The sequence below is a fragment of the Lissotriton vulgaris genome, chromosome 6 (genome assembly GCF_964263255.1).
Source record: "Lissotriton vulgaris chromosome 6, aLisVul1.2, whole genome shotgun sequence".
In the NCBI taxonomy this organism is placed as follows: domain Eukaryota; kingdom Metazoa; phylum Chordata; class Amphibia; order Caudata; family Salamandridae; genus Lissotriton; species Lissotriton vulgaris.
In genome coordinates, this window is record NC_141694.1 from 1,904,176,919 (window position 1) to 1,904,198,499 (window position 21,581).

Sequence of the window (21,581 nt, forward strand, 5' to 3'; positions counted from 1 at the left end):
ATCCTACGCTGACGACACTCAGCTGGTGGTGGCACTAAACGATGAAAGTGGACCTAGTACCCAAAAATTCCAACGCACCCTCGTGGACATCACAGAATGGATGACAGCGAACTACCTTCAGCTCAACGCCGGTAAAACCGAGGTGTTGGTGGTAGGAAAAAACACTATAGCTTGGGGGGACAACTGGTGGCCAGCAGATCTAGGACAGCCACCGGATCCCAAGGACTGTGTAAAAAACCTGGGAGTCTGTGTAGACTCCGCCCTTAAATTTACTCAGCACAAAAAAAAGTGGCAGCTACCTGCTTCGGTATTCTAAGAAATCTCAGACCCATCCTTGGATTCTTCGACAACCAAACCTGTCAGACGATAGTACAGGCAGCCATCCTCTCCAGATTGGATTATGCCAACTCCCTTCTCCTAGGGACTAACGTAGCTGAAAAAGCTAGACTCCAACGAGTACAGAACGGTGCCGCCAGGGCACTGGTAGGCACCCCCCGCCACGCGTCTGTAACCAGTACTCTCACTAAACTCCACTGGCTCCCAATGGAGAAACAAATTCATTTCAAAACACTGTGCCTAGCATTTAAAATTCTAAAAATGGCTTCCCCACCCATGCTCAGCTCCCTCCTGTCTAACTACGTCCCTCGACGTACTTTACGCTCAGAAGGTCAAAATCTAGCAACAGTACCTCGTATCAAATTATCCAGGATGGGCGGCCGCTCCTTCAAGTACCTGGCCGCACAGCTTTGGAATGACCTCCCTGACCCTATCAGAGGGATACAGGACCTGCAGTCCTTTAGGAAAGCGATAAAAACTCACCTCTTCTGCTAGTCTCCCTTCCTTCTCCTGATCCCACCTCCTGTCCACTCCTCTTACAGTAAGCGCCGGGACGCCCCTTGGCTGGGGCAGCTGTTGCGCTATACAAGCTCATATAACATTAACATTAACAAAATCACCACCGACCAACTCCTCACATCGCTTAACCAAAACCCCCCGCTATATCATCGGACCCAAACCAAGCTGCCACCAAACTCACACAATGGATCACCCACAGCGCTAACAAATTAGCACCCTTGAAAAACCACCAGATCAAACAAGGTAGCAAAAAGGCCCCTTGGTTCAACGATGACCTTAAGAAATCCAAGAAATTATGTCGTACCCTCGAGAAAACCTGGAGAAAAAACCCAACCACTAACAACCTGACCACCTTCAAGAACGCCACCCGCAAACACCACCAACTGATCCGATCCACCAAGAAATTTGGATATTTGGATAGGTATTTCTAGAGCGCAGACGTTCGCTCCGAAGGGAACATCTTGGCGCTGTAAAACCTGGGACCAGATCACAGGGAAGGTAGTGGGGGGCTAAATGGCTGCTTTAGTCCAGTCATCAGAGAGATTAAAAATCCACGTTTTGAGGTGCTTCCTAAACGGCTTCTCATGCGTCTGAAGTCTGAGATGCCTTGGCATGCTGTTCCAGGCTCTAATAGCCAGGGTACTGAGTGTTTTTCCACCTTTAGACTTCAGGTTGAATTTGGAGGGGGTCATGAGGTTTTCTTGTGAGGATCTGAGAGTGCGGCCCGGGGTGTAGTGGGGGAAGCGTCTCGACAAGTAGGATGGGCCGGATTTGTTGAAGGCTCGGAAGGCTACAGTGAGAATTTTAAAGAGTATTCTCTTGTGCAAGGGGAGCCAATGTAAGGATTTAAGAGCAGTGGTGATAGAGGATTTGCGTGGGAGTTTAAGGACAAGACGCGCAGCAGTGTGCAGGACACTTTGAAGTTTCAATCGGGTGGACTTTTTGGTCCCTGCCAGAAGGCCGTTACAGTAGTCCACTCGAGAGAGTATAAGGGCTACCGCAATGGTCTTTCTGGAGTCGAGCGGGAGGAAGTCAAAGAACTTTCTCAAGGACTTTATAATGCCGAAGCATTTACCTGCAACGGTCGCGACGTGGGTATCGAAAGAGAGATCGGAATCAAAGATAACTCCGAGGTTTCTGGCCGATGAAACTTTCTGAGGTGGGGCAGCAGAATTATCAGGCCACCACAGGGCGGGGCAGAAAGATGCATTCTTTCCAATGGGCAAGATCTCGGTTTTATTCGAGTTGCAGCGGAGGTGGTTGGCGTCCATCCATTGAAAGACCGCTGTGAGGCAGCGCTTAAGATTGAGTTCGGCCGTGTTGGAATTGTCGTCGAGAGGGATGACAAGCTGAGTATCGTCTGCATAAGACGTGACGGTTATGCCGAACGATTCTATAAGGGTAAGCAGAGGGATGAGATATATATTGAAAAGGAGGGGACTTAGAATGGAGCCCTGGGGAACTCCACAGAAGATCTTTTTCTCTTTCGATTGGAAAGGGCCCAGTGAGACAGTTTGAAACCTGTCGCTGAGGAAGGAACTGATCCAGGCTAGGGCCGAGTTTGTAACGCCGATGTCCATAAGTCTGTTAAGCAGAATGGAGTGGGAAATAGTATCGAATGCTGCAGTGAGGTCAAGAAGGATCAGAATGGCCTTCTTCCTTTGATCTTGGAGGATTTTGATGGTATCGGTCAGTTCGATCAGGGCGGTTTCGGTAGAATGTTTAGACCGGAAACCGGATTGCTGGGGGTGAAGTAGGTTGTGGGTATCAAGAAAGGACTTGAGCTCCTTGTGGACTAACTGTTCTGTTATTTTGCCCAGCACAGGTAGCAGGGTGATGGGACGGAGGTTAGTCAAATCAGAGGGGGGTTTGTTTGCCTTTTTCATAAGAGGTTTAACCACACCCTTTTTCCAAGAGAGGGGAACAGAGCCAGTTTTGAGGGAGAGGTTGACTATTTCATTAATGATGGGGTTGATTTCATCAATGATGGTGTGGAGGATCTTGTGGGGACAAGGGTCAGAAGGGGAGCCAGATTTGCATGAAAGGATCGCTTCTCTGGTCTGAGTCAGGGTCACCGGGGTAAAGTGTTTGAGACTGTTTGCAATCGGGCGAGATTGGTCTAGATCCAAGATTGAGTACACAGGAGGGGGAGGGGGGAAGTTTTTATGGATAGAGCTGATTTTTTCCTCAAAGTAGTCGGAAATCTTGTCACACAGCTCTTGGGAAGGGGGGATTTCTGGCTGAAGAGCTTTTGGTTTGGTGAAAGATTTTACTATGGAAAAGAGGGTTTTTTGTTTTTGGCTAGCCTCTTTAATGGCGTTTACATAGTAGGTTCTTTTTGCTGATTTAATGGTTGAGAGATAATTTTTCCTCTGTAGAATGTAGTTGTTACGATCGTCATTGTCGTAGGTTCTACGCCATTTACGTTCCGCTTTCCTGCAGAGTAGGTGTGCGGCTGTCAGGTCAGGCGTGTACCAGGGGGCTTTAATTTTCGTTTTCTTTAGGGTGTTGTCTTTATTATTAGCATTATTAGCATTTATTATTAGCATTATTACCAGCATTCAAGGATCGACTCGACAACCACACACACAACAGCAAAGAATTATTCAACATCGTCAGAGAATTTACCAACCCCACCGCCGACCCAACGACATCATTCCCTCCCAAGACCTATGCGACTCCCTATCCTCTTTCTTCCACAACAAAATCGCCGACATTCATAACAGCTTTGGAAACCTGTCCGAAGAACAACCCACTCCACCCATCTCCGAACCAAAACAGCGCTCTCACAACCTTTGCGCCTGGAACCCAATCACGAATGAAGACACCATCCGCCTGATGAACTCCATCCACTCAGGATCACCAACCGACCCATGTCCCCACCACATTTTCAACAAAGCAGACTCTATCATCGCACCCCATCTTTGCGATGTCATCAACTGCTCCTTCAACTCTGCCACCTTCCAGAAAGCTGGAAACATGCCAAACTCAGCGTCCTTCTGAAGAAACCCTCAGCGGACCCCTCTGAACTTAAAAACTACCACCCCATCTCACTCCTCCCCTTCCCGGCCAAAGTCATCAAGAAGGCCGTCAATAGTCAGCTCGCCTCCTTCCTTGAATCCAACAATTCACTTGACCCCTCACAGTCCGAGCCAAACACAGCATAGAAACCGCCCTCATCGCTGCTACAGACGACATCCGAAAGCTACTGGACAACGGAGAAACAGTTGCCCTCATCCTACTTGACCTCTCCACCGCCTTCGACACAGTCTGTCATAACACCCTCATACAACGCCTCAACAACATCGGAATACAAGTCAAAGCATTGGACTGGATCATCTCGTTCCTCGCCGGAAGAACCCAGAGAGTCCGCCTCCCCCCATTCAAATCAGAGGCAACCGAAGTCATCTGCAGCGTACCACAAGGATCATCACTCAGTCCCACCTTCTTCAACGTGTACATGAGTCCCCTCGCATCCATCGCGCGACAACACAACCTCAACATCATCTCCTACGCTGACGACACCCAGCTGATCCTCTCCCTCACCAAAGACCCAAACACCGCCAAAACCAATCTACAAGAAGGAATGAAAGAAGTAGCTGAAATGATGAAGAACAGCCGTTTAAAACTAAACTCGGACAAAACGGAAGTCCTCATCAGAGGATCATTCCCCTCAGCATGGGACGACTCATGGTGGCCATCGGCCCTGGGCACAGCACCCATACCTACAGATCACGAACGTAACCTGGGCTTCATCCTAGACATCTCCCTATCGATGACCAGACAAGTCAACGCCGTCTCATCATCATGCTTCAACATCCTACGCATGCTCAAAAAAATCTACTGCTGGATCCCCACCGAAACAAGAAAGACGGTCACCCATGCACTAGTCACTAGCCGACTGGATTATGGAAACACCCTCTACGCCGGAACTACAGTCAAACTACAGAAAAAACTCCAACGCATCCAAAACGCATCAGCCAGACTCATACTGGACATCCCCCGTCAAGCTCACATTTCCTGTCATCTGAAAGATCTCCACTGGCTTCCCGTCAATAGATACTCCGGTTGCATATGTTATTTTGGAAGTCGGTTAATTCTGAGGGAGGTAGTCTCTATACTGTGTTCGTAGACCTACGAGCAGCTTTCGACCTGGTCCCAAGACACAAGCTTTGGGTTGTTCTTGCTGAATTGGGGGTTCCAGATCATTTGTTGCACATCCTAATATGCCTACACCAGAACAACTACGCACGGGTCAGGTGTGGAAGAAACGGCCACCTTTCAGCAAAATTCCCCGTTGGGAAGGGGGGGAGACAGGGCTGTGTGCTTGCACCCACCCTGTTCAGCCTCTATGTCAACGGGGTACTTTCCCACCTAAATGGGATAAACTACACCGTCACGCCTAATCTCTTCGGGAGCAGGGTGCCGGCGATAATGTTCGCCGACGACACCCTGCTGCTTTCAAAATCCCCAATGGGAATGCAGAGGGTTTTGGATGGCTTTGTGGAATTTAGTGAGGATAGGGGCTTTGAAATCAATGCAACGAAAACCAAATTCATGATTCTCAATCCCCCCACACGGACTAGATCTAACCCGTGTATTAGAACAATAAGGCTGGAAAGAGTGCACACTTTTGAATATCTAGGGATAACCCTCAATGAAAACAGGACGTGGACCCCCCACCAAATAAAGTCCCATCTCAGGCAAACTCAGCTTATAGGGGGCATCCTAAAACTCTCTAATACCTCCACAATAAAACCTATTCGACCTGTAGTGGAGATTTACACAAAAAGAGTGAGTGGGGCTGTAACTTATGGGGGTGAGCTCTGGGGGCATGCCTGCTGTACGACGATTGTTGTCACAGAAAATAAATTGTTAAGGCAACTGTTGATGCTCCCTAATAGTTCCCCTCTGTTACCCATTAGATTGGACATGGGTCTCAGACCGATTGATGAGGTTGTGGGCTTGAAGCCTCTAATGTTTTGGAGGAGGTTATGGAGTACACCGGAGCTTTCTGCTTACAGACAGGAACTGTTAGAGATTTTAAATATAACTAATATAGGGAAAATTCCCTGGTTAGTTTATATTAAAGATGAATTTGTCAAGTTGGGCCTCTCTGATATGTGGTACAAACCTGAAACTGCTTGCTCGAGAACCTCACGTAAAAGTCTGTCTAAACCTTTTTATGAAAGCAGATTAACACTCTCGATATCCAGTACCCATAATGGCACTTTAACTGATTCTTTTCTTAAGGTGAAGGATTTTTATCATTTTGAAACCGTCTTAGATGTTATCTTCCCGCCCTTTACAAGAAAGTTGTATTTGCAGTGGAGGTATGGCACACTGCTAATTGGAACTTTCACATATAACTGGCGTCCAACTAATGTGAAAAATTGCCCCAATTCCAGATGTGACACCGAGAGTGAAGTACATATCATGTTTTTCTGTCCGGCACATAGGAGAGCGAGAAGGTATTGGCTGGTCCCCTTATGCAAAAACATGCGAATCACACATTGTATGCAAGCCTTACGCATACTAAAAACAGATTTGTCATCTGTAGTTGTTTTTGCCGTTGCTAAATATTTGGTGGCGGTTTGGTTAAAACGCAGGGAAGCACTGAATGCCACTCGGAACTGTTAATGCATATGCACTTTATGAAGATCTAAATAATTGATGTTTGTAACACAATGGACTGTTTGACAATCCCTGTCTTTTAGATCCTCGATAGTTAAAATGAATATTGTTTTTTTAATGTTTTAAACTATTTACATATGCTGTTTTTATGACTGTATGTCTGTCTTTTATGGCATGTATTGCCGAAATAAAGAAATTTGATGATGATGTACAGCAGGGCTTTAAGTGGGCCGGGTCTAAAGGGGTCTGAGCACCGGCAGTTTTTTTCAGGGGCCCTCGAAACGGGTCTCTATCGGGCTCTGTTTTGAGCCCTGACACACGCAGTACGTTTTTTTCCCAGACTGCAGTGACAGCTGTTTGCTGTCACTGCAGTCCGGAAAAAAGTGCAAGGGTGCGAAACAAAGCCTGATAGAGACCTGTTTCGAAACAGCAGGCACATGGATATGCTCTGCTCACACTACTCACTTCTCACTAGTGGAGAAGTTACAGCATGACGTTATGCCAGGTGAGCATTGTGGGGGAAGGGAAATCCTTTAAGAGTCATTTTGTTTCTGGATTTCCCTTCTCTTTCTGAAACTCAGGAACAGTAACATTGTGGTAGGGTCACCAGGGATTTAATTGGAAGCTTTGTCAATATTATATACAAGTCATAGTTGCAGCTTATTTATCTTCTGCAAGTAATAACCATTGACAAAGCCAATATCCCTTACTTAATGTAGGTATGATGTTACTTGTATCAAATATCTGGATGCAATGACAGAAACAGCAAAATACAAGTCGGGCAGCATACTATGCTAAGCACAGATTTTTTGTGTAAGTGATTTAAAGCTGCGCCCCTAATTACACTGGCCACGCCCCTTGGAGAGACCCCCCCAGTTTTTTCATCCCATTTAAAGCCCTGATGTACAGATTTCCAGGAGTGTGTTTTAACCAGCACTGGTATGTTCCTATGACCACTGTTAGTTGGAGCAATTCTAACAACACAAAGTGAACTGCGGAGTGGTCTGTCCAATGTAATGGCCGAACAGTCTTTACTTCAATATATTCATTGTTGGCGAAGATAGCATCTAGCGTGTGGGCTGCTTGGTCTGTAGGCTCTGTGACAATCTGCTTCAGCCGAAAACTAGCTAGGCTATCTGCAGATGTAGCGTATCAAGATTATTCTTGGCTTCGAAATGAAAGTTAGAATAACCTAACACTGTGGAGTAAACAGTGTCTAAGCATGATTCCAAATAAGTCCGTAGGGATAGATAAGTAATCCTGGGAAAAGTTCATGGTTCTTATTTTTAATACTGAATTAGATTGCCTCAGCACCCATAGTTGGTTCTGACATGATTCTCACCGAATAACAGGATCTATGGATTAACGCTATCCACCCCCAGCTCCCCTTTGCTACTACCCTATCACGATTGGCAGCAAATAGCCTGCCGGTGCTGCAGCATTCTAGTCTGGCTCATCGGCATCAGGGGCCCACGTTTCCGTAAGAAGAACCAGGTCTGGATGTCCTGCTAGAATCAAACACTCCAAGTCATGTTTGTGTTTGGCCATCGGTCTGGTATCGACTAAGATGCAGTTTAAGGATGTGGGGGTTTTATTAGCGGAATCCTGCATTGTGACAGCAGGTAGGGAACACTTAGTGTTCTGGGGGGCTTGTTGTCCTTTGTGTTGGGAGGTTTAATGCCCCCCCTATCCCTGCTTGAATGTTTTGTGCTTAGACTTCGGGTCGTGAGTCCACAGATATTGATTGCCCCGGGTGGGTCCACAGTTGGTTCTATCCAGCTTCAGTTTGGGATGAGGGCCCTCGCCGGTATTAAGACTGATGAGTTCCCTTCGGTGTATCTTGGCCCATAAATCGGTCAGGGGTTCTGGCGCTGGAGAGAGGCCCTGAGACCCTCTGCGCGGCTGGAGGAGGAGTGAACACTGCCGGTTGAATGAGCTCCGCCTCTCTACAGCGGGGGGCGCCCTCTCCCTCACCTCCCCTCCCCTCTGACTCACCAGGCCTCTCACCTCCCTCTGACTCACCAGGCCTCTCACCCCACCCCCCCCCCCCTCTGCCTCTCCAGGCCTCTCACCCCACCCCCCCTCCCCTCTGTCTCTCCAGGCCTCTCACCCCCTGACCTCCCCTCTGACTCACCAGGCCTCTCACCCCCCTCCCTCCCTTCCGACTCACCAGGCCTCTCACCCCCCAGGCCTCACCTCTGACTCACCAGGCCTCTCATCCCCCTCCCTCCCCTCTGTCTCTCCAGGCCTCTCACCCCCCCCTCCCCTCTGTCTCTCCAGGCCTCTCCCCCCTCTCTCCCCCTGACTCTCCAGGCCTCTCACCCACCTTCCCTCTGACCCTCCAGGCCTCTCACCCCCCTCCCTCCCCTCTGTCTCTCCAGGCCTCTCACCCCCCTCCCTCCCCTCTGTCTCACCAGGCCTCTCACACCCTCCCTCCCATCTGTCTCTCCAGGCTTCTAACCCCCTCCCTCCCCTCCCCTCTGTCTCTCCAGGCCTCTCACCCCCCTCCGTCCCCTCTGTCTCACCAGGCCTCTCACCCCCTCCCTCCCCTCTGTCTCTCCAGGCCTCTCACCCCCCTCCCTCCCCTCTGACTCTCCAGGCCTCTCACCCCCTCCCCTCCGCTCTGTCTCTCCAGGCCTCTCACCCCCTCCCTCCCCTCTGTCTCTCCAGGCCTCTCGCCCCCCTCCCTCCCCTCTGGCTCTCTAGGCCTCTCACCCCCTCCCTCCCCTCTGTCTCTCCAGGCCTCTCGCCCCCTCCCTCCCCTCTGTCTCTCCAGGCCTCTCACCCCCTGGCCTCCCCTCTGACTCACCAGGCCTCTCACCCCCCCTGGCCTCCCCTCTGACTCACCAGGCCTCTCACCCCCCCTCCCCTCTGTCTCTCCATGCCTCTCACCCCCCTGGCCTCCCCTCTGACTCACCAGGCCTCTCCCCCCCTCCCCCCTGTCTCTCCAGGCCTCTCACCCCACCATCCTCCCCTCTGTCTCTCCAGGCCTCTCACCCCCCTCCCTCCCCCCCCTCTGACTCACCAGGCCTCTCACCCCCTCCCCTCTGACTCACCAGGCCTCTCACCCCCCCTCCCCTCTGTCTCTCCAGGCCTCTCACCCCCCCCTCCCCTCTGTCTCTCCAGGCCTCTCACCCCCTCCCCTCCCCTCTGACTCACCAGGCCTCTCACCCCCCTCCCCTCTGTCTCTCCAGGCCTCTCACCCCCCCTCCCCCCTGTCTCTCCAGGCCTCTCACCCCCCCTCCCCTCTGTCTCTCCAGGCCTCTCACCCCACCCCTTCCCCTCTGTCTCTCCAGGCCTCTCACCCCCCTCCCTCCCCTCTGTCTCTCCAGGCCTCTCACCCCCCTCTACTCCCCTCTGTCTCTCCAGGCCCCTCACCCCTCCTCTCCCCTCTGTCTCTCCAGGCCTCTCATCCCTCCCCTCCCCTCTGTCTCTCCAGGCCTCTCACCCCCCCCCTCCCCTCTGTCTCTCCAGGCCTCTCACCCCACCCCCCTCCCCTCTGTCTCTCCAGGCCTCTCACCCCACCCCCCTCCCCTCTGTCTCTCCATGCCTCTCACCCCCCTGGCCTCCCCTCTGACTCACCAGGCCTCTCACCCCCCCTCCCCCCTGTCTCTCCAGGCCTCTCACCCCCTCCCTCCCCTCTGTCTCTCCAGGCCTCTCACCCCCCTCCCTCCCCTCTGTCTCTCCAGGCCTCTCACCCCCCTCCCTCCCCTCTGTCTCTCCAGGCCTCTCACCCCCTCCCTCCCCTCTGTCTCTCCAGGCCTCTCACCCCCCTGGCCTCCCCTCTGACTCACCAGGCCTCTCATCCCCCCTGGCCTCCCCTCTGACTCACCAGGCCTCTCGCCCACCCCCTCCCCTCTGTCTCTCCAGGCCTCTCACCCCCCCTCCCCTCTGTCTCTCCAGGCCTCTCACCCCACCCCCCTCCCCTCTGTCTCTCCAGGCCTCTCACTACCCTCCCTCCCCTCTGACTCACCAGGCCTCTCACCCCCTCCCCTCCATTCTGTCTCTCCAGGCCTCTCACCCCCTCCCTCCCCTCTGTCTCTCCAGGCCTCTCACCCCACCCCCTTCCCCTCTGTCTCTCCAGGCCTCTCACCCCCCTCCCTCCCCTCTGTCTCTCCAGGCCTCTCACCCCCCTCTCCTCCCCTCTGTCTCTCCAGGCCCCTCACCCCTCCTCTCCCCTCTGTCTCTCCAGGCCTCTCACCCCCTCCCATCCCCTCTGTCTCTCCAGGCCTCTCACCCCCCCCCCTCCCCTCTGTCTCTCCAGGCCTCTCACCCCACCCCCCTCCCCTCTGTCTCTCCAGGCCTCTCACCCCCCTCCCTCCCCTCTGTCTCTCCAGGCCTCTCACCCCCCTCCCTCCCCTCTGTCTCTCCAGGCCTCTCACCCCTTCCCCTCCCCTCTGACTCACCAGGCCTCTCACCCCCCCTCCCCTCTGTCTCTCCATGCCTCTCACCCCCCTGGCCTCCCCTCTGACTCACCAGGCCTCTCACCCCCCCTCCCCCTGTCTCTCCAGGCCTCTCACCCCCTCCCTCCCCTCTGTCTCTCCAGGCCTCTCACCCCCTCCCCTCCCCTCTGTCTCACCAGGCCTCTCACCCCCTCCCTTCCCTCTGTCTCTCCAGGCCTCTCACCCCCTCCCTCCCCTCTGTCTCTCCAGGCCTCTCACCCCCCTCCCTCCCCTCTGACTCACCAGGCCTCTCACCCCCTCCCTCCCCTCTGTCTCTCCAGGCCTCTCACCCCCCTCCCTCCCCTCTGTCTCTCCAGGCCTCTCACCCCCCTCCCTCCCCTCTGTCTCTCCAGGCCTCTCACCCCCCTCCCCACCCCTCTGTCTCTCCAGGCCTCTCACCCCACCCCCTTCCCCTCTGTCTCTCCAGGCCTCTCACCCCCCTCCCTCCCCTCTGTCTCTCCAGGCCTCTCACCCCCTCCCTCCCCTCTGTCTCTCCAGGCCTCTCACCCCACCCCCTTCCCCTCTGTCTCTCCAGGCCTCTCACCCCCCTCCCTCCCCTCTGTCTCTCCAGGCCTCTCACCCCCTCCCTCCCCTCTGTCTCTCCAGGCCTCTCACCCCCCTCCCCTCTGTCTCTCCAGGCCTCTCACCCCCCTCTCCTCCCCTCTGTCTCTCCAGGCCCCTCACCCCTCCTCTCCCCTCTGTCTCTCCAGGCCTCTCACCCCCTCCCCTCCCCTCTGTCTCTCCAGGCCTCTCACCCCCCCCCTCCCCTCTGTCTCTCCAGGCCTCTCACCCCACCCCCCTCCCCTCTGTCTCTCCAGGCCTCTCACCCCCCTCCCTCCCCTCTGTCTCTCCAGGCCTCTCACCCCCCTCCCTCCCCTCTGTCTCTCCAGGCCTCTCACCCCTTCCCCTCCCCTCTGACTCACCAGGCCTCTCACCCCCCCTTCCCTCTGTCTCTCCATGCCTCTCACCCCCCTGGCCTCCCCTCTGACTCACCAGGCCTCTCACCCCCCCTCCCCCTGTCTCTCCAGGCCTCTCACCCCCTCCCTCCCCTCTGTCTCTCCAGGCCTCTCACCCCCCTCCCTCCCCTCTGTCTCTCCAGGCCTCTCACCCCCTCCCTCCCCTCTGTCTCTCCAGGCCTCTCACCCCCTCCCCTCCTGTTAGACGGACCGGGAGGGTCGGCCGAGATTACGGGGAGAGGTCTCCAGGGAGAGCCGTCTCCAACGACTGTACAGACAAGTAACTTCCCCCCCACAGACGAACACCACACAAGATTGAAGGTTAACGAGACTTTATATGCAATTCTTAGGTTACGTTGGTATGATACAAGGAGGTCTGGACTCAGGGGTCCCCTCGATTCGAGTCTTTGGTTGAGGAAAAGGGGTAGCGGGACAGTCTTAGTTACCAGTGAGTTCAGAATAGCTCTCAATCCTCGAGCTCGGTGTTCTTGATGATCGGGCCGTGGAGGAGCCAAGCAGGTCCCGAGATGGATGAAGGAAGGACGACGGTCCGCGGCGGAGCCTGCAGGTCCCGGTGAAAGATGACGGTTACAACGGTCCGCGGCCACGCCAGCAGATCCCGACGACGATGAAGGATGAAGGTTACGACGGCTGTGGCAGCGCCAACAGGCAGGACGATGGTGCACAGGACAGAGCTATGGCAGCGCCAGTAGTCCGTCCAGGATGAGTTCCTCTTTACGTCTCTCGACTCCAAGATACAACTGCCTTCCTGCTCTGGAGCTGCCCCAGTTATAGGGCTGGTGTGCTTTGATGTCCGGACCCTCGCACTTGGAGGTCGGGGGGTCCGGGATGAGGGAGTCCAGACACCCAGCAGGGGGGTGGAGCCAGCGCCCGGGGAGGCGATGGGCGAGCGGCACTTGGTGGGGGAGAGCCATCGACACCTCCTTCTCCCATTGACTTGCCAAGTGGCCCGCTCACCTCCTGGGTGGATGGTGGTGCCGGGATGTCTGAGGCCTGGCCAGGCCCAGGGTTGAGGTTGGCCGGGGGCCAGGCGGCCACGTGGTGAAGTGTCCAAGATGGCGGCCCGGGCTGGGCGCGTGGGCCGGCAGTGGATCGGGCCCACGAGGTCGACATGCTCGAGGGCAGGGGTCCCTGAGGGGACGGAGGACGTGCAATGGTGGTGTGTGGTGCTGGTGTGACCGGGCTCGGGCCTGGTCAAGCCGGGGGAGAGTGGCATTCATGTGGCCTGTCCAACATGCGTCCCCCCCAGCTGAAGGCGGGGAGAGTTACCCATCCTCTTGGGGACTCTCTTCGTCGAGGCGGAAAAACCGGGACAGGCCATCCGCGTTGGCGTGGTCGGACCCAGGCCGGTGTTCGATTGTGAAGTCCATACCCTGCAAGGATATGGACCAGCGTAGCAACTTGGGGTTTTCCCCCCGCATGTGCATCAGCCACTGCAGGGGTCGGTGGTCGGTCTGCACCCGAAAGTGGGTGCCGAAAAGGTAGGGCCGGAGCTTCTTGAGGGCCCATACCACAGCGAAGGCTTCCCTCTCTATGGTGCTCCAGCGTTGCTCCCGTGGTAGGAGTCTCCGGCTGATGAAGGCCACCGGTTGATCAAGGCCCTCGGTGTTCACTTGGGACAGGACCGCCCCAATGCCCTGGTCGGAGGCGTCCGTCTGGACGACGAACTCCCGGCTGTAGTCTGGGGCCTGGAGCACAGGAGCGGAACACATGGCGGCCTTCAACTGTTCGAATGCCGCTTGACACTCTGGGGTCCAGTTCACCTTCTTGGGCTGATTTTTTGACGTGAGTTCGGTGAGAGGCCCCACTATGGTACCATAGTCTTTCACGAACCTTCGGTAATAGCCCGTGAGGCCCAGGAAAGCTCGTACCTCGGTTTGGGTGATAGGGGGCTGCCAGTCCTGGATGGCAGCAATTTTCAGCTGTAGAGGGGCTACTAGGCCGCTTCCCACCTGGTGTCCGAGGTAGGTCACAGACCTTTGTCCAATTTGACACTTGCTGGCCTTGATCGTGAGGCCAGCTCGCTGAAGGGCTTGCAGCACTGCTCGGAGGTGATGGAGGTGCTCGGTCCAATGGTGGCTGTACACAGCGATGTCGTCTAGGTAGGCGGCGCAGAACCCTTCGAGCCCCGCCAGGACCTGATTGACGAGCCGTTGGAAAGTCGCTGGGGCATTCTTCATGCCGAAGGGCATGACCGTAAAATGGTAATGGCCATCGGGGGTGGAGAAGGCAGAACGTTCTTGTGCTCGGGGTGTGAAGCCGATCTGCCAATAACCTGCTGTCAGGTCGAAGATGCTAAGGTAGCGGGCAGCTCCCATTCGGTCGACCAGTTCATCCGCCCGGGGGATGGGATGTGCGTCCGTTCTGGTGACTTCATTCAGGCCCCGGTAGTCGACGCAGAACCGGAGTTCTGGTGTGGTTCCGGGGGCGGCTGCTTTGGGGACCAGTACGACCGGGCTGGCCCATGGACTGTCTGAGGGCTCGATGACCCCGAGCGTGAGCATCTTAGCCACTTCCGCCTGGATGCAGGCCCGTACCCGATCAGGTACGCGGTAGGCCCGGTGGCGGATAGGAGGGCTGTCTCCGGTGTCCACATCGTGCACACACCAGGAAGTGACACCTGGGGTGAGGGAGAACAGACTGGCGAACCGTGACAGGAGGGCTTGGCACTCTTGGCGTTGTTCTCTGGTGAGGGTCTCCGAGAGTCGGACCCCATCCACGGAGCCGTCTTGCTCCTGGGTCCGTAGGAGGTCAGGGAGAGGCTCGGAGTCGTCTTCAACCCCATTGTCTGTGGCCATCAGTAGGCTGAGTTCTGTTCGTGCAAAGTGGGGTTTCAGTCTGTTGGTGTGGAGGACTCGGAGGGGGTTCCGGGAGGACTCCATATCGATCAGATAGGTGGCAGGACCCTTGCGCTCGATGCGGTGGCCTTGTTTCGTACGCGGGTCCAGAGGTCCCACAATGTCTATTCCGACCCTCTCAAATGGGGTCGTGACTACTGGAAAAGGTTGCAAGGGGGCCTTTAGTTTGCGGCCGCTCTTCCCACTGGCTTGGCACGTGGGGCAAGATCGGCAATGCTGGTGCACATCGTTCCTCATTTTGGGCCAGAAGAAGTGGGTCACTAGGCGACTGTAGGTTTTATCTTGTCCTAGGTGCCCTGCCAGGGGGACATCGTGGGCCAGGTTTAACAGGAAGTCTCTAAAGCAGAGGGGCACTACTAGTACTCGGTTGGCCCCCAGCTCGGCGATTCGTTGCTCGCTGTACAACAGATCATTGTCCCAGTAGACCCAATGAGTTCCGGAGGTATCCCCTGCGCTTTGGGCGAGCGCTTGTTGGCGGAGTCCCTCAAGGGAGGGACAGGTCTTCTGTTCCTGGCGAAACTGTTCTTGTGTGGGTCCCCCCTCTTGGGCCCACTGGTCAAGGTTAGCGAGGTCGGAAGGTTGAGCCGGTTCGAGGGGGGTGTCATGGTCGGGGATTTCGGCTGGGGCGACCGGAGGCGGTGGCGCCGGCCATTCTGGTTCTTCCGGGTGATGGTTGGCACGGGCGGCCATGGACCGGGTGGTGACGCACGCCCAGTCCGGGACGCCCAACATCCCCAAGTGTTCTTTTCGCTCCACAGCTGCCCACGGGGAGCTCTCCAGGTCATTACCGAGGAGGCAATCCACGGGGGCGTCGTCTCGGACCGTCACCTTCAACATGCCGGAGACCCCTCCCCACTCAAAAGGGACGCAGGCCATCCGACACAGACTTTCCGAGTTGTCGGCTGATCGCACAGGGCAGAGAATGTTCGGTAGATATTGTTCTGGGGCCACCAGGTGACAGCGGACGGCTGTCACACTGGCTCCGGTGTCCCGAAGGGCTTCGGCCCGTTGTCCATTGATGCTCACCCACTGGCTGTACTTCTGGGTGTTAGCGGGTAGGGGGACCCGCGGGACCATGTCTCTTCCCCCTAAGCACGCGAGAGTCATGGCGGCTGGCTCCCACTCTTGATACTCTTGCTCGTCTGTTTCTTGTTCCTCGGAGATCTGTTCTTCCCCTAGTGCTGCGGCGGCCACATGGCGGGGTTTTGAACTCTGATACTGCGGGCAGCTTGGGTCGTTTGCATAGTGGCCAACTCGTTGGCATCGGTGACACGTGACATTTGCTCTGTACCCCGGTCGCGCCGGGGTGTTGCCCCGGTTGGCCGGGGGGGTGGTGCTGGTAACGGGGGCGGCCGGAGTGTTGTCTCTTCCTCGTCCTTGGCCCCCTCCTCCTCCTCTGGGTCGGTGGTGACCATTGTTGTTCCTGTTCTGCTCGTAGGACCCATTCCGGCCCACTCTGGTGATCTCCCACCGGTCAGCTTCGGCTGCGAGCTGCCGGGGATCGGTTAACTTGCTGTCGAGGAGGTGTTGGCGTAGTTCAATGAAGCAATTGTTGGACAGATGCTCCCATACCATCAGATTGAACAGCTGCTCGTAGGTCGTGACGTTGTTCCCTTTGATCCAGCCTTCGAAAGCTCGGCTAAAGTACGTTACATAGTCCACCCAAGTTGTACCCGGGATGCGTGTGCAGTCTCGGAACCTCTGACGGTACATCTCGGGCGTGAGGCCATAGCGGGTGAGGAGGGCCGCTTTCATATGGTCGTAGGAGGTCATCTGGTGGTCTGGGAGCTGTAACAGGGTATCGCGGCCCTCATTGAGGAATCTGCCCCATAGGCCGGCTCCCCAATCGTTTCTATCGATCCGGTGCGCAGTCATAGCGATTTCATAGGCCTTAAACCATTGCTGGATGTCGTCCTCTCGAAAATATTCTCGGACAACATCCTTGGGGATGTGTACTTTTTTCTCCGTGGTCCCTGGGGTGTGTGGTCTCTCGGGCACCCCTAACTCTTTATTCTGCTTGCGCAGGTTGATCTCGGCTAGGTTCCGTTCGTGCTCGTACGCTAGTTTCTTTTCCTCGAGCTCCCTTTGTCTCTGTTTCTCCTCTCTTTCTTCTCGGAGACGTAGGTGCTCTAAGTTTATTTTTTGTTCGGCCAACTTGAGTTCTACGTCCATCTTGAGTCGGGCCATTTCTAGCTCGTGTAGTCGGGTTTTTTCTCTTTCTTGGATTTCGTCTTGCGAGAGACCGGTTCTTTGCCCTTCAGGGGCCGTGTTGGTTTTTTTCGCGGTGCTTTGCTCAGGGGCTTCGGTATCCCCGGTCTCTGCCCAAGATTCTAGGGCATGCTTAAAATCGTCCTTGGTGCTTAGTCCGGTGGTAGCGATACCTAGTTCGATGCAGAACTGCTTTAGTTCACGATGGCTGTATTCCTCTAGTTTTTCCATTTGGAACTTCTCCGTTGATCCGCTTTCTTTAGTTGTCATTGTGATTTCGTCGTGGGGTGAGCTACTCTCTGTACGTTATGCGGTGATTCGGATCGCGCCGCTGGCCACCAATGTTAGACGGACCGGGAGGGTCGGCCGAGATTACGGGGAGAGGTCTCCAGGGAGAGCCGTCTCCAACGACTGTACAGACAAGTAACTTCCCCCCCACAGACGAACACCACACAAGATTGAAGGTTAACGAGACTTTATATGCAATTCTTAGGTTATGTTGGTATGATACAAGGAGGTCTGGACTCAGGGGTCCCCTCGATTCGAGTCTTTGGTTGAGGAAAAGGGGTAGCGGGACAGTCTTAGTTACCAGTGAGTTCAGAATAGCTCTCAATCCTCGAGCTCGGTGTTCTTGATGATCGGGCCGTGGAGGAGCCAAGCAGGTCCCGAGATGGATGAAGGAAGGACGACGGTCCGCGGCGGAGCCTGCAGGTCCCGGTGAAAGATGACGGTTACAACGGTCCGCGGCCACGCCAGCAGATCCCGACGACGATGAAGGATGAAGGTTACGACGGCTGTGGCAGCGCCAACAGGCAGGACGATGGTGCACAGGACAGAGCTATGGCAGCGCCAGTAGTCCGTCCAGGATGAGTTCCTCTTTACGTCTCTCGACTCCAAGATACAACTGCCTTCCTGCTCTGGAGCTGCCCCAGTTATAGGGCTGGTGTGCTTTGATGTCCGGACCCTCGCACTTGGAGGTCGGGGGGTCCGGGATGAGGGAGTCCAGACACCCAGCAGGGGGGTGGAGCCAGCGCCCGGGGAGGCGATGGGCGAGCGGCACTTGGTGGGGGAGAGCCATCGACACCTCCTTCTCCCATTGACTTGCCAAGTGGCCCGCTCACCTCCTGGGTGGATGGTGGTGCCGGGATGTCTGAGGCCTGGCCAGGCCCAGGGTTGAGGTTGGCCGGGGGCCAGGCGGCCACGTGGTGAAGTGTCCAAGATGGCGGCCCGGGCTGGGCGCGTGGGCCGGCAGTGGATCGGGCCCACGAGGTCGACATGCTCGAGGGCAGGGGTCCCTGAGGGGACGGAGGACGTGCAATGGTGGTGTGTGGTGCTGGTGTGACCGGGCTCGGGCCTGGTCAAGCCGGGGGAGAGTGGCCCTTCATGTGGCCTGTCCAACACCTCCCCTCTGTCTCACCAGGCCTCTCACCCCCTCCCTCCCCTCTGTCTCTCCAGGCCTCTCACCCCCTCCCTCCCCTCTGTCTCTCCAGGCCTCTCACCCCCCTCCCTCCCCTCTGACTCACCAGGCCTCTCACCCCCTCCCTCCCCTCTGTCTCTCCAGGCCTCTCACCCCCCTCCCTCCCCTCTGTCTCTCCAGGCCTCTCACCCCCCTCCCTCCCCTCTGTCTCTCCAGGCCTCTCACCCCCCTCCCCACCCCTCTGTCTCTCCAGGCCTCTCACTCCCCTCCCTCCCCTCTGTCTCTCCAGGCCTCTCACCCCCTCCCTCCCCTCTGTCTCTCCAGGCCTCTCACCCCCCTCCCTCCCCTCTGTCTCTCCAGGCCTCTCACCCCCCTCCCTCCCCTCTGTCTCTCCAGGCCTCTCACCCCCCCCCCCTCCCCTCTGTCTCTCCAGGCCTCTCACCCCCTCCCTCCCCTCTGTCTCTCCAGGCCTCTCACCCCCCCCCCTCCCCTCTGTCTCTCCAGGCCTCTCACCCCCTCCCTCCCCTCTGTCTCTCCAGGCCTCTCACCCCCTCCCCTTCCCTCTGTGTCTCCAGGCCTCTCACCCCCCTCCCCTCCCCTCTGTCTCTCCAGGCCTCTCACCCCCCCTCCCTCCCCTCTGTCTCTCCAGGCCTCTCACCCCCCTCCCTCCCCTCTGTCTCTCCAGGCCTCTCACCCCCCTCTGTCTCTCCAGGCCTCTCACCCCCTCCCCTCCCCTCTGTCTCACCAGGCCTCTCACCCCCCCCTCCCCTCTGTCTCTCCAGGCCTCTCACCCCCCCCCCCTCCCCTCTGTCTCTCCAGGCCTCTCACCCCCTCCCTCCCCTCTGTCTCTCCAGGCCTCTCACCCCCCTCCCTCCCCTCTGTCTCTCCAGGCCTCTCACCCCCCTCCCTCCCCTCTGTCTCTCCAGGCCTCTCACCCCCCTCCCTCCCCTCTGTCTCTCCAGGCCTCTCACCCCCCCCTCCCCTCTGTCTCTCCAGGCCTCTCACCCCCACCCTCCCCTCTGTCTCTCCAGGCCTCTCACCCCCCCCTCCCCTCTGTCTCTCCAGGCCTCTCACCCCCTCCCTCCCCTCTGTCTCTCCAGGCCTCTCACCCCCTCCCCTTCCCTCTGTGTCTCCAGGCCTCTCACTACCCTCCCTCCCCTCTGACTCACCAGGCCTCTCACCCCCTCCCCTCCATTCTGACTCACCAGGCCTCTCACCCCCCTCCCTCCCCTCTGTCTCTCCAGGCCTCTCACCCCCCTCTGTCTCTCCAGGCCTCTCACCCCCCTCCCCTCCCCTCTGTCTCACCAGGCCTCTCACCCCCCCCTCCCCTCTGTCTCTCCAGGCCTCTCACCCCCCCCTCCCCTCTGTCTCTCCAGGCCTCTCACCCCCCCCCCCTCCCCTCTGTCTCTCCAGGCCTCTCACCCCCTCCCTCCCCTCTGTCTCTCCAGGCCTCTCACCCCCCTCCCTCCCCTCTGTCTCTCCAGGCCTCTCACCCCCCTCCCTCCCCTCTGTCTCTCCAGGCCTCTCACCCCCCCCCCTCCCCTCTGTCTCTCCAGGCCTCTCACCCCCACCCTCCCCTCTGTCTCTCCAGGCCTCTCACCCCCCCCCTCCCCTCTGTCTCTCCAGGCCTCTCACCCCCTCCCTCCCCTCTGTCTCTCCAGGCCTCTCACCCCCTCCCCTTCCCTCTGTGTCTCCAGGCCTCTCACCCCCCTCCCCTCCCCTCTGTCTCTCCAGGCCTCTCACCCCCCTCCCTCCCCTCTGTCTCTCCAGGCCTCTCACCCCCCTCCCTCCCCTCTGTCTCTCCAGGCCTCTCACCCCCCTCTGTCTCACCAGGCCTCTCACCCCCCCCTCCCCTCTGTCTCTCCAGGCCTCTCACCCCCCCTCCCCTCTGTCTCTCCAGGCCTCTCACCCCACCCCCCTCCCCTCTGTCTCTCCAGGCCTCTCACCCCCCTCCCTCCCCTCTGTCTCTCCAGGCCTCTCACCCCCTCCCTCCCTCCCCTCTGTCTCTCCAGGCCTCTCACCCCACACCCCCTCCCCTCTGTCTCTCCAGGCCTCTCACCCCCTCCCCTCCCCTCTGACTCACCAGCCTCACAGCGCCTGGAGTTGAAGCCTCTGCTTCGAGGCGCCCCCGGGGCTGCAGCTGAACTGTCTGCAAGGAACACTTCCTGACTGCGGCAACAGGGACACGAGACGTCACTTCCGGAAGTTGTGAATGCTACAGACTTCTGAGGAAGTGAGCGCAATGGAGGTGTGAGTCTATAGCTGCGCATGCGCTAAACTCGGGTTACAAGCTTTAAAAGAAAGAGTGTTTACAGCTGCGCATGCGCAAATCTTCAGCTACTATTTGGATCCAGACTGACATTAAGGGATCTGCGCATGCGTAGAGGGACCAGTGTATACATTACCATTGGCCTGCCGGGTCTGCGCATGCGCAGTGCGACCCCTGTATTATCTTGACCCCTGACCCCGGGTTTGCTACGGACAGAGCAGGATCCCCGGTGCAGGAGAGAGTGAAGCGTCATCACTGTTTGTGTTTATGGGATTTGACGAGCACCAGTGAGGGCTGAACCAGAGCCAGGCTGAGGGGAGTCACTGGACACCCGGGGGGAGGGGGGGGCTGAGGGGGCAGAGGGAAGGATTCTATGGGGCCCCCTGGGGGGGGGGGGGGGAGTAAGAGGGGGGAGGGGGCAGAGGTGAAGCTGTCTGTGACCTCAGGGTGAAGAGGGGCAGAGGGTGATCTGGGGAGCAGGAGGGGGCGGTGCAGAGGTAAAGCTGTGTGTGACCTCAGGGTGCAGAGGGTGATCTGGGGAGCAGGAGGGGTGGTGCAAAGGTAAAGCTGTGTGTGACCTCAGGGTGCAGAGGGTGATCTGGGGAGCAGGTGGGGCGGTGCAGAGGTAAAGCTGTGCGTGACCCCAGGGTGGAGGGGGGCGGAGGGTAATCTGGGGAGCAGGAGGGGCGGTGCAGAGGTAAAGCTGTGTGTGACCTCAGGGTGGATGGGGGCAGAGGGTGATCTGGGGAGCAGGAGGGGCGGTGCAGAGGTAAAGCTGTGTGCGACCTCGGGGTGGAGAGGGGCAGAGGGTGATCTGGGGAGCAGGAGGTGCGGTGTAGAGGTAAAGCTGTGTGTGACCTCAGGGTGGAGAGGGGCAGAGGGTGATCTGGGGAGCAGGAGATGCGGTGCAGAGGTAAAGCT

General features: G+C 57.2%; 1 protein-coding gene across 1 annotated transcript in view; it reads right to left on the reverse strand.

Annotated features, from left to right (window-relative positions):
- LOC147709862 (uncharacterized) overlaps window positions 1-20,584 on the reverse strand; it is a 57,992-nt gene extending 37,408 nt beyond the window's left edge. The window contains exon 1 of the mRNA XM_086928317.1: window positions 20,475-20,584. The gene's annotated coding sequence lies outside the window, so the exon portion shown is untranslated. The remainder of the gene's footprint in view (window positions 1-20,474) is intronic.
- Between the last annotated feature and the right edge of the window lie 997 nt (window positions 20,585-21,581).